This window comes from Lygodium microphyllum, chromosome 10 (assembly GCF_053477565.2).
Source record: "Lygodium microphyllum isolate KBCC chromosome 10, Lygodium_microphyllum_v1.1.10, whole genome shotgun sequence".
NCBI lineage: Eukaryota > Viridiplantae > Streptophyta > Polypodiopsida > Schizaeales > Lygodiaceae > Lygodium > Lygodium microphyllum.
The window spans coordinates 112,139,117-112,151,472 of record NC_141144.1 but is presented as its reverse complement, the minus strand read 5'-3'; the positions used below and the strand labels follow the sequence as shown (position 1 = coordinate 112,151,472).

The window sequence follows — 12,356 nt, the reverse complement described above, 5'->3', positions numbered from 1 at the left end:
TCAAAAGAAGTTTTATGGATAACATGATGAGAAGAACACTTGATTTTCCCTTACACTACACATTCCTTCACGAGCAAAGTAATCATCAAATTGAATAAACCATGTAAGAATTTTACAACAATATTTAATACCATCAACATTGCAAAATGAATCATTGGTGCTACAATATTGGAATAAAAAGTAAATATAAAAAATACTTATCACCAATCGATGCTCAACTCGACTAGTAATCAAGCCCTGAAATCTGTCTCTACACATCAATTTAATCTAAATCACAATAAATGCTACAATGAGAGCCAGTAAATTAAGGTATTATTTTGAAGATTACAAATATAAAAGTGAGATGAGATTTGAATAACCACAAACTAATAGACTAGAGATACTCATAAGCCCCTTGAGTACAAGAGAATTGGTAAAAATACCTAAATATGCTCAATACTTAGTAGTATGTATAAGATACTAGAACCATATCTAGTGAAAATCACCCATCACCTCGAAAGAATAAGTATCCCCCATTCACCTCTTGTTTAAGAGAGAACCATGGAATGCCTAAAACCTCTTGACAACATGTCCAGGTTGAAGAGAGAGAACCATTTAAGGTCATCATCCTCTAAATGACACAAAATAGCACTATTTGCAACCATCAATCTCCTAGCAATCATTTCTCTTGGTAATGATTTTAGTCAGCCTCATATTTACTTTTTCTTACCTTGCTAATGTAATTTAACTTCTTCCTACTTGAGGAAGCTTATTAAATTGTAAACGTTTTGCCAATGATGTTATTGCCTGAAAACTCTCTATCGATCAGGCATACCTTGATAGCATTGCAACTAACAAAGAGAGAGAGAGAGAGAGAGAGAGAGAGAGAGAGAGAGAGAGAGAGAGAGAGAGAGAGAGAGAGAGAGAGAGAGAGAGAGAGAGAGAGAGAACTAGCACTCCCTTTCATCTTCAAGATGCCCGGTACCACGTCAGCTGCCTCATCATGGCGTAAGAATGCGACATGTGTTGATCGTGCATGCATGCAAGAAGGACCTGCAAAATGCAAACAAACTGAGGACATGAGTTCAGACTTGCAGAATGAGAAGCAAGATTACAGATAGGCTCTGAAATCCAATGCGGTGGATATGGCGGAAGTGGAGAGGACATTATGCTTCGATCAGTCCTCCAAAAGAAGTGTTGATTGCAAGGCCAAGATCAAACAAGGAGTCAAAGTCCACAAAGCAAGCGTCTCCCTGTCCTTTGACAGGCTCAAGCAAAGGTATTATGATCTACTTTCTACTGCTGCTTACTTGTATTTTTGGGGAGACCCCTGATGGAGGAAGAGTTCACCCGATGGTTTGAAGGCACATACCAAGGTAAGGACGCCCTTCTCCAGTTCCACTTTGTTGGAAAAGGATTCTATCTTGTCATCCTTGCCACCAAGTCAGAGCGGGATTGGCTTCTTGCCTCATCCGTCAGCTACCATGGTAACCTTGTCTACACACTGCTGTGGTCATCCACATTCTCCCCTGAAGGAGTACTTCTTCATGAATGCCCTGTCTGGGTTAATGTTATGGATCTACCTCCTTGGCCTGACGGAGAACTAGCTTCCATTGCCTCATCACTTGGGAAGGTGCTCTACACCCAACCACTGCAAATGCATGGGGACCTCTACAACGACCATCGGTTATGTATCCTGTGGTTCCGCAGGAACCCTCCACTGGAGTTTCTCTAGTTGCAAGATGCGTCAGGAATGGAGATCACCCTTGCACTTAAGTTCTCGACATTCCCCGACTCATGCTACTTGTGTCATGGGAGCGAGCACTTCGCCAAAATGTGCCCCCAACACCATGCTGAGGAAAAAAGCGAGGAGGAAAAGAATGATAGCTCACCCCAAAACCCTAATGCTCAGTAGCAAATAGACATCAAAGAGAAAGCTTCGAGTCCAATCCCTGACAAAGGGAAGCAAAAGCAAGGTGAGCCCCCTGTTGGTGCCCAAGCTCCTGGCAAGGATAAGCCTAGTTCCTCGAAGGCAACACCAAAACCCATCAATCATGCCTCAAAACAAAATAAGGAGAACTTATTGCCAAATAAGAAGGGCAACAAGAAGAAGAATGGCAAACCTTCTATTAAGCAGCTTGCTCGTTAGCCACCACTGGTGGATCACAACTTCTATGCTCCCATCGATGACCACAAATTCATGGACCCCCCTGATGTATTGTGTTGAACAAAGCAAGTGATCACCTAGACTGAAAGTGATTTCCTGGAATGTAAGAGGTTTCAGTTCAAACCTACTCAAACAAGTGTGCTATGGAATAATCAGAAAATACAAACCGCATGTGATAGCATTATAGGAAGTGAAGATGGATGAGTAGGCTGTCAGTACTATGTCTATCAATGATTCCACTATCATGCACGACCTCAGAGGCAGAGGCAAAGGTGGTACTATCTTGTTAATACACAACTCACTCAAACCTCGACACGAATGGAAGCTCAGAGATGGAAGCGTGGTGGTAGTCATAGTAGACACCAGTGGCACAGAACTCATACTTGTCATTGTGTATGCAGCCAACAACTCTGCCCAGCGTGCTAAGCAGTGGCGACTAATGAAGGAGCATATTGGGGATGTGCCTACACTCTTTGCTGGAGACTAGAATATGACAGCCCTCCCCACAGACCACTCTCATGGCACATAGTGTATGCTCCAATAGAAGCTGCAAGCATGGTGCATGTTTGAGACCTCGTGTGAGCTGAGAGATGTGACCACACTTGCCTTAGGCACAACTAAAGTTCCCTACACTTGGCATAATCTCCATGTGGGTGACACGTGGCATGCATGTAAGCTTGATAGATTCTATGCCACTTCATAGTGAATGGTGGATGTGTGGGAGAATTAAATACCACATGTTAAGTGAGATAACAACTTTAGACCACCTTCCGATTCTAATCTCTTGTCGTCTTGTCCTGATAGGATGCATGCAAAATGGCCCGCCGCCATTTCGTTTCAACACATCATTTCTGAAGGATAAAGCCTTTATGGGCAGACTGCAAGAGTCCTGGGAGATGGCCCGAGACTCCTCCCTATCACCGAAGTTTAGATGGCAAAAATGCCTGAACGCTACCATCAAAACTGCGAAAGAGCATGGTTGAATGATCGCAATGAGAAGGTGGAGGGACATCCAAGCTGCTGTAAATGCTAGAGAACACCTCCTGCAGGTTCTAGCCATGGCCCCTGAAGACCTCACCGCTCAAAGCCATCTATAGCAAACATAGCACTTCTTGAAAACACAGGAGGACTACTCAGTCCAAACTACCAAAAACCTACTCAAGGGCCAATGGGAAAGGTTTGGCGACGCACCTAATGCTTTCTTCTTCTCATCACTTAGAGCAAAGTAGACCAGAGAGACCATCAACAGGGATTGAGGATGAACATGGAACACTCCAACATTGATGAGCACACCATCTCGAGACTCTTCGAGAAGGATCTGTCCTCCATAGTAGGTGTGGAGCTGAGCTACCCCCTAACTATGACCAGCAGATTGCTAGATTCTTAGAAGGAGTTGTGATCCCCATTACACCAGCTGACTCTCTTACCTTAGACAGGTCGTTCACTCTGGAGGAAGTCCAGCAAGCCATCTTCAAAATGAAGGAGGGCAAAGCTACTCGCCCTGACGGCCTGCCATCCAAGCTCTTCCAAGCCCTCAGGACATTGTGCGGGGAAGACCTGCTAGACATGATGAACATCAACTGGAAGTCTGGATGCATCACCCGAGAAATTAATCAAGGCCTAATCAAGCCGGTGCCTAAGTCTCCTATGAAAAATAAGGTAAACAACTAGCGCCCATTCACCGTGCTTAATTTTAGCTATAAGATAATGTCTAGAGCTCTTGCCCTCAGATTTAAAAATCTAATGGGTAAGATTGTACACTCGAGGCAATATGGGTTTGTGAATGAAAGGAAAATTTAGGATGCTGTATTAAATCTTCTATTCTCTATGGACCTGGCCTTGACACACAAGTCGGATTTTGTTCTAATCAATATCAATCTAGACAAAGCATATGATCGAATCAACTGGCATTTGATTTAGGATGGTCATGGAAGCATTCAAATTTGGGGATATCTTCACAAATATGATTACTTCTTTGTTCACCAATGCTACGGCTTCCATCAGCATTAATGGCTCAGTGACCCAACCTTTCTCTCTTAAAAGGTCGATCCGCCAAGGATGCCATGTGGCCCCGCTTTCGTTTGCATTAGTTACTGACCCACTCCTTCACAACATAGACAAGAAAGTACAGGATGGTACCATCCGAGGGATGCCCTTGCCTGGCGGATCATGCTCACCATCTCAGTTCTGCAATATTATCTCTCTAGATCCAATCAATCATGAGCAATTCCCTTCAACCTAAGGAGTCTTAAGTTAGAGGAAGTGGAGGTTGATGCTAGTGTACACATGTTGACCCAAGTAATGGACATAATCTAGTATGTAAACTTAACTTATGTGGGTATGTGTTCTAACCACTTCCTTGGATCAATTACACTATTTTCTGACATGCAAGCTTTGCCCCTATATAAGAGCCCTATCACACCTAGCTTTAATGGGAATAGTGGGTGACTTGTGCATGGTAAACCTCGCTAAATGTGTAGGTTGAGTGAGCCATTAGAGGTGATGGTGGAGGAAGGTAAACCCCCTCCCCCACAAATATGATATTACATTGTGTGAGAGAAGGGGTAGTGGGGTTTTGGTGTCCCCCCCACAAACCCCACAAACTATTGTAGAAAGAGCAGTTTTAGTGCAGCACTAGGAGGGTTGAGGGTTGCCATTTGCAACCATTGGTCCATGCACATTGTATAGCTTGCTTCAAATGTCCAAATCACTTTAAATGTCTGACATTTTGTTAGCGGCCTTGTTCACTCCAGCTCACCTCTAATCTTGTAAGCGTTGGTCAAGCTTTGAGACTCAACCTTACTATTATGAAATCTTCCTTTATACCCCTTCAAACATTGTTGGCCTTGGCGCGATTTGGCCCCTAGGAGGAATAGCCAATGGCACCAATCCTAGAGGCAATGAGATGGGAGACAACATATGAAATTAGGTTGGTTACACACCAAGAGATGGTGTGGGCATGCACTTTTTGAAACTGGGTGTGGACATGGGCATCATATTTTTACACATCAAATGGACACAGTTTGTAAAAAAATAAAAAATAAGACTTATAAATTTTTTGATTGGTTGCAAATGCAAAAAATGCATCCTTGTCCGTCACTTTACAAAGTGGGCAAGGGAGACTCCCTGTCCAAAAGTGAGCGAGGAATTCACCTGTTTAGCAGGTAAACAACAGGTCATGTCCTCTCAAGTGTGTAAAGGACTCTCGACACCTAATCCTTAAATAAGTGTTTTGGGTGATTAAAGCTTACAAAGTGGGCGCCCATTATTTGGTGTGTAACCAGCCTTAATAAGAAGACAACAAATGAAATTAACAAGAAAGGCGCTCCTTAGCAAAGTTAGGGTTAGGGTAGGGTAGGATGAGTTAGGGTATTGGACTACTTAACCAGAGATCTGTTACCTCTGTTGTTGAAGGCGAGAGCGATGGCCGAGAGAGGGAGAGGGAGAGGGAGAGGGAGCCCGTGATGAAGCTTGGAAAGGCTTGTTTCTCAAAACATTCGCAGTGGCCGCCTAAGAGCTTTCGCCTTCTCCCTGCCTCTCTCTCCGAGAGAGACACAGGGAGATGGCTTGAGAGCTGATGCTGCTCAATCCCCTTCCTTGGATATCTGAGGCTCCCTCTGCTTTTACTTGCTCTCTGGTGTTCGAATCGCCGCTCTCTATCGGTAGTGCCTCTCTCTCGCTATTCTGTTTTACACCTCTCTCTCTCTGCTTTGAGCAGGCTACTGTGAGCTGCATCAACAGGGGATTCTTCTGTACCTCTTCAAGCTGATCTGGCATGGCCTTTAGGGACCTGTAGGTTGGGTCTCACGATGTTTTTGGTAGCTCCTGCTGCTCCCTCGATGACCTTGTCTCAACCCTAGCATTGGCAATGTAAGTGGTTTCATGATGTTTTGCTTGCGCCAGGAAATCAGATCGTCGTGATACAGATGAGCAAGTTTCTTGTCATGCAGAGGCCCAGGGTGGACATCTTTCGCTACTGCGAACTTGCTGTACAAGTTACGATCTATGCCACCCGCCCCCTCCTTAACACACACACACACACACACACACACACACCCCAAAGAGATTTTCCCACTATGAACTTCGTCTATCTGCCCAGTTCCAACGATGGAGGAGTTCCTTTTCTTTCAATTCTCTGATTTAACATTAGCAAGCGCTTTATATACATAGTACTAGCATTTAATGTATCTCTAGCCGTCAAACAATGGATCGAAAACCATAGTTAACGCTAGGTATTACGTTCCAAGGCTCTACGCAGCCATGATAGTGCCCGTTGTTCATCAGTCAATTGACGACACCCCTTCCATCACCAGCTTGATTATGGCTTCTGCACATACACATGATAGAGAATATGACTGTTTTCATATCCACCAATAGCGTACAACATCATAGCTTGTAGACTATAAATAGTGAGATGTTTACAAGGGCATGTAAACTTGATGTCTACAATTTGGGAAATATATCTTTGTTGGCCATTCGTGAGATCAACATGGTCTAATTTGAATATAGCTCTCATATCTTTCAAAAGAATGATATAACATGTTGATCCAAAGAGCAATTATAAGTTTATATTGTGAAGCCATGAGGTGAGTCCTGGTCTTGGTCGAAGATAATATTGCGACTCTTAAATTCTTGCTATTTATGATTATTGCTCAATGCACACTGCATTGGCCAGTCGATTTCACCATTTAAGTATTTGGAATGGCTCATTCCGTTAAATGTAGTGTACCTTTGAAGAGAGTATACTTAATGCATGTAGCTTCTCTTATGCTTGGACTTGCTACACAAGTGTGAAGGAAGATCCCTGCCAATATTTTGCAAAATCTAGCCATGAACAATTACAAATTTACATAATATTTTCAAACCTTTGATCAAAATATATAAATACAATCTATGTTTGACTAATATGTGGGCTCTAACAAGCGTTGCAAATATATGTTAGGACTTTTGTTTGTGTAAGTCTTTGCTACAAGCTGTCTTGTGCTTATCCAACGATGTATTGGCTAAGTATCTAGCCTTAAAGGCTAAAGGTGTCTAGTCTCCTTTGTATTTGAAATTAATGCATTGTTGACTAATATTCTTTAGATCTTCCTTTGCTTCTTTACTCTCTTAAAATTTGTATGGCATTTTGAAAAAACTATTGGAATCTTCTAATTAGAGCTTAGTTTTCCTTTAGTTAATCTAAATTAAATTATAGGGGGCCCATTACTCCTATGATGTAGTCTTTCAACCCCCTTGAGCTTTTAAGGGTCGCTAAACTTTCATGTAGTGGTTGTGATTGGTGAAGAGTACTTTATAGAGCATGTCTTTTGATTTAGTTCTTAAACTTTCTCAAGTATCTAAAGAGTTGTTACACTTCCATGTGGTGGTTATGATTGATGAGGAGAAATCTATAGGATGTGTGAAACAATATTTCTACTTGTCTTTTTATCAAATAGAAAATATTTTGGTCTTTCATTCAATAGTCTTAGAGCTAGTATCATTCACTTTAAAAATTTGAAATGTGCAATTGAAAGTATATTAGTAGAATGGTTGAGTAATGTATCCTTGCTAAACTTTGGTGTATAGACAATTTAAAATGTAGTTAATTGTTCTTATCACTTAGTTAAAGTATGGTTGAAAGGTAATGCTTAATGTGCTTTGTCATCTCTAATATGATTTGATCCTTACACTTTGCCACATTGTTATGATGTGGTATATGTGTCAGTCTATTCTAAAATTTATGATTCTCTATTTCATTACTAGAATGAGAAATATAAAAGGATGTGAAATGATTTCATTTGATTTTTAATAGATTTTAGAATGGTTGAGTAATCTATCCTTGCTAAACTTTGGCATATATACAATTTAGAATGTAGTTAATTGTTCTTGTCACTTCAGTTAAAGTATGGTTGAAAGGTAATGCTTAATGTGCTTTGTCATCTCTATTATGATTTGATCCTTACACTTTGCCACATTGTTATGATGTGGTATATGTGTCAGTCTATTCTAAAATTTATGATTCTCTATTTCATTACTAGAATGAGAAATATAAAAGGATGTGAAATGATTTCATTTGATTTTTAATAGATTTTAGAATGGTTGAGTAATCTATCCTTGCTAAACTTTGGTATATATACAATTTAGAATGTAGTTAATTGTTCTTGTCACTTCAGTTAAAAGTATGGTTGAAAGGTAATGCTTAATGTGCTTTGTCATCTCTATTATGATTTGATCCTTACACTTTGCCACATTGTTATGATTTGGTATATGTGTCAGTCTATTCTAAAATTTATGATTCTCTATTTCATTACTAGAATGAGAAATATAAAAGGATGTGAAATGATTTCATTTGATTTTTAATAGATTTTATTATCTTATTAAATATTTTGTGTGGGTACAAAAATCAATAGTGAAGGATTTGACATTAGGTTTGTAATAAACAATTGTGTGAGCTGTGTAGTGTAAAGCTAAGACAAACTTTCATCTGTTTAGTCTCTTTTAGGATGAAAGCTAGGAAAGGAAAATGTGATTGAGAAAGAAAAAGGGAAATAAACAAATTTGAAATGTAAGCAAGTGTTGGGGGTAGATGCTTGAGAAATGGATAATAAAAAATTGACCATCCATGTTGCAACAAAGACATTGAAGTTTGATGGACAAGAGTTTGAAAGATTAAGATCTCTATTAGTAGAGAATAGAGGTAGAAATGATAGGATTCATTGGGATAAAAAATAGCCATTATACAAGAAGTCACAAAAGGATTGCATCTAGGAGCAAAATGATTATTATAATAACCATAAAGCATAAGAATGTATGAGGTGTCATCCACTTGTGCTAAAACTCTAGAGCAAGAAACCTAAAAGAAGCAAAATAGTAGATTGTAATTGAAGATAGAGGAAATTGTGAGAAGACTATAGAGGCTCCAAAACAAGAAAAAACCTAGTAAAAGAGTTGTTGATAAAACCACAATGACAACCTTAGTCGGAGAGTAGGAAGCTTGCTCTTTGTGAAAGGTTCATTAATCTTCTAATTGCAAAGGTCGTCTTCTTGCTCTTGCTTTCTCTACAAAGTCAATGTCTTTTTCTTTTGTTTTTGCCTTGATATCTCATCCTCTCTTGGATGTTTATTTCACTTGTTTGAAATTTTTTCCCCTTTGTCATGCCCTTCTCGTTTGATTGACAGCTTGGTAAATTCTCTTTTCTTTTAATGTATATATATTGTGGCCTTTGTTATTTCTAAGTTTCTAGCCTTGTGTATTGCAAATCTTGCAACCTCTTCCTCCATTGGAAACACCTTTTTCTTCACTTGTACATAGAGCAAACTTGATTATGCAACCTCTTCCTCCATTGGAAACACCTTTTTCTTCACTTGTACATAGAGTAAACTTGATTATTCTTTTGTATGCTTGTTAAGATCATGCAAATCTTGCAATCTCTCGCTCCAATGGAAGCACCTTTTCCTTCACTTGCATAAACAACAAACTTGATTATCTTTTTGTATGCTTGTTAGGATCATAGGTTACAAGAAATTCTATATATTGCTTGTAATTTATATTTTCTTTTAATTTTTCCATATGCTTGTGCAATTTATGCAACCTCTTCCTCCATTGGAAACACCTTTTTCTTCACTTGTACATAGAGCAAACTTGATTATTCTTTTGTATGCTTGTTAAGATCATGCAAATCTTGCAATCTCTCGCTCCAATGGAAGCACCTTTTCCTTCACTTGCATAAACAACAAACTTGATTATCTTTTTGTATGCTTGTTAGGATCATAGGTTACAAGAAATTCTATATATTGCTTGTAATTTATATTTTCTTTTAATTTTTCCATATGCTTGTGCAATTTACATTAGTCAACTAAGCCTTTGGAATCTAGAGTTTTGGTGGACGCTTCTTTTAGATTGTGAATTTGTTTGTACCACATGAGTTTATATCCTTTAACTTTCATACTTAGCATGTAGTTAATTTGTTCTTTTGAAAATAGTGTTCAACACTTGTCATCCTTTCGTGTGCAACTTAGGTTTTGAAAAGCCTACTCATGAAACTAGAGTTACAATAAGTTGCTTAGTGAGTTTGGAAAAGGTGTGCTTATATTCTTGCCGTGAGCGTGGTAAAGATCTAACTTGGTTTGTAATGTTTTCATCAAAGAGGCCCAAGTTAAGACATTTGTAGGTCTAGGTGAAGAGCAAAGGCATTATTAATTTGTTGAATACATTGCATATTGTTGTCATTGGTATCCTAGCCATGTGGACCGTTGGTTTCAAGAGAGAGTATCTCTCATAAGGCTTGAGATTGGTCTATGGTTGAGAGGAACATCTAGCTTTTTTGTTGGCTAATTTGGTTGAGCAAGATGAATGCTTGGCTTTGGCTTATTGTAAACAAGAAATTGAGGATACCATAGGCATAGGTGGAAGTTTTCCATCCAATTAGTGCTTTTGGTCTAGTAAATGAGATTCGGGCACATTTAGGTGGTCATTGATATTTCCTCATATGGACATTGCACTTATCAACCACCAACTTGAGCATAGCCAAATATAGCAATTATCTAACCACAAACTTACTATATAGCAATCTATTTTGTAAGTTGGTAGTAATTTGGCTATATAGATTGTTATATAGATTGCATACTTATTATGATGTTAGTTATAGATAAGTTTAACAAAGCTTTGTATATTTTGCAATAAAGCCCTTTAAGATTGATCCCTTGCTATTTTGGCTATGTTAGGTCATTTTAGGTTCTATTTTAGACTTGCAAGGTTATGGACATCGATTTTAGGGTATATTGAGATTTCGGTTCTAATAATCGAAAGTGGGTGCATAGGTTAGAGATTTTGAATTTGCAAGTTTCAAGGTGTTTATTTGAAAGCAAACACAAGTTTTATTTACCAACAAGTTGTATATTAAATGTATCAGTGTGTAATCAATGAAAAGGTTGTTTTTTATGTTGTATTAATTTTATGATAATGACAAAGAAAAGTGGAAACACCATCATTGAGAAGTTAAACCAAAAGAACTATCAATCATGAAAGTTTTGTGTGAAATTTTTTTATTAAGAAAACTCTTAATGAGTATATTTTAGGTAAAGGAAAGGAACCAAAGCTAAGTAATTTTACAATTGTAGAAGAATTAAAGGTGTGAAAAGAACAGAATGCAAAGTATAAAAAGGTGATGTATTGGCTATCTAGAGTCATTGATAATCTTGTGTTGAGATGTATAAAAAATGTAGAAATTGTACATGTAGCTTGGATAATCTTTGAGAACTTTTTTTTAGTACACAAAGGCACAGAAGATTCAATTTAAGTAAGAGTTGAATACTTTAAAGAAATAAAAGATGAATGGAAATGAGTGTTTTGAAAGTAAGTAGCATCGTATATACCTTAGTAGTAGTTGATATAATGCTTAATGATGATTATTTGGTTTCATCTACTTGGGGTGGCCTCAATAATGAGATGGTCTAGAAATCTTTCGTTACTTTTGTATATGTATGAAAGCTGTTTTTAATTTTTGATGAGTTAGTCTCTTTCTCATGATCAATGAAGAGATCAAGATGTAGGGTAAATCATATGAAGGAAGTGGTAAACAAGTTTAAGAATTTTACTCAACTTTATAAAAAAGATGTGGTAGATTTTCCTTTGAGAGGTCGTAATATTGGACGTGTTGGTGATAGCCAACAAAATAAGTTAAATCAACAATACGATAAAATGCAGGTTTCAACAAGTGGCCATGGAAACTTTAGAGATAGGGGAGCTCTAGAGAAAGATTAATGACAAAACAGAGGTTATAGTAACTCTAATACTATTTGTCATTATTATTATGGTAAAATAGATCATATTGTAGGCTAATATTATGTCGAGAAGGATGATATTTCATAGTGGTAAATTGTAGTAGGGAAACTATGCATAATCTTCACGATAGAGAATAAAGATAGAAATGAATGTATATTTGTAATATAAGCTATGATGTTAGCCTTATCAGTCAGTTTATGTAGATGCTTAGAAAGCCTCATTTAGATATAGTTAGATGCACATTGAGGTATGTGAAGTCCACCTTACATTATTAACTTTTTTATGAAACAAGTAGAGATATATATATGTATTTGGATATACAAATGCAGATTGGGCTGGTAGCATGTTTGATAGAAGATCTATTAGTGGATTCATGTTTTCACTTGGTAGTGTAGTAGTTACACGGAGTAGAAAAAAACAACCTACAATTGCTTTATCGAGTAC

The 12,356-nt window shown here is 38.2% G+C and overlaps 1 long non-coding RNA gene across 1 annotated transcript; it reads left to right on the top strand.

The window, feature by feature from the left end:
* Positions 1–5,373: 5,373 nt before the first annotated feature.
* Positions 5,374–6,650, top strand: LOC148030444 (uncharacterized). Its single transcript, XR_015692275.1, has 2 exons — positions 5,374–6,016; positions 6,097–6,650. It is a non-coding gene; the product is annotated as an uncharacterized LOC148030444 (long non-coding RNA).
* The last annotated feature ends 5,706 nt before the right edge of the window (positions 6,651–12,356 follow it).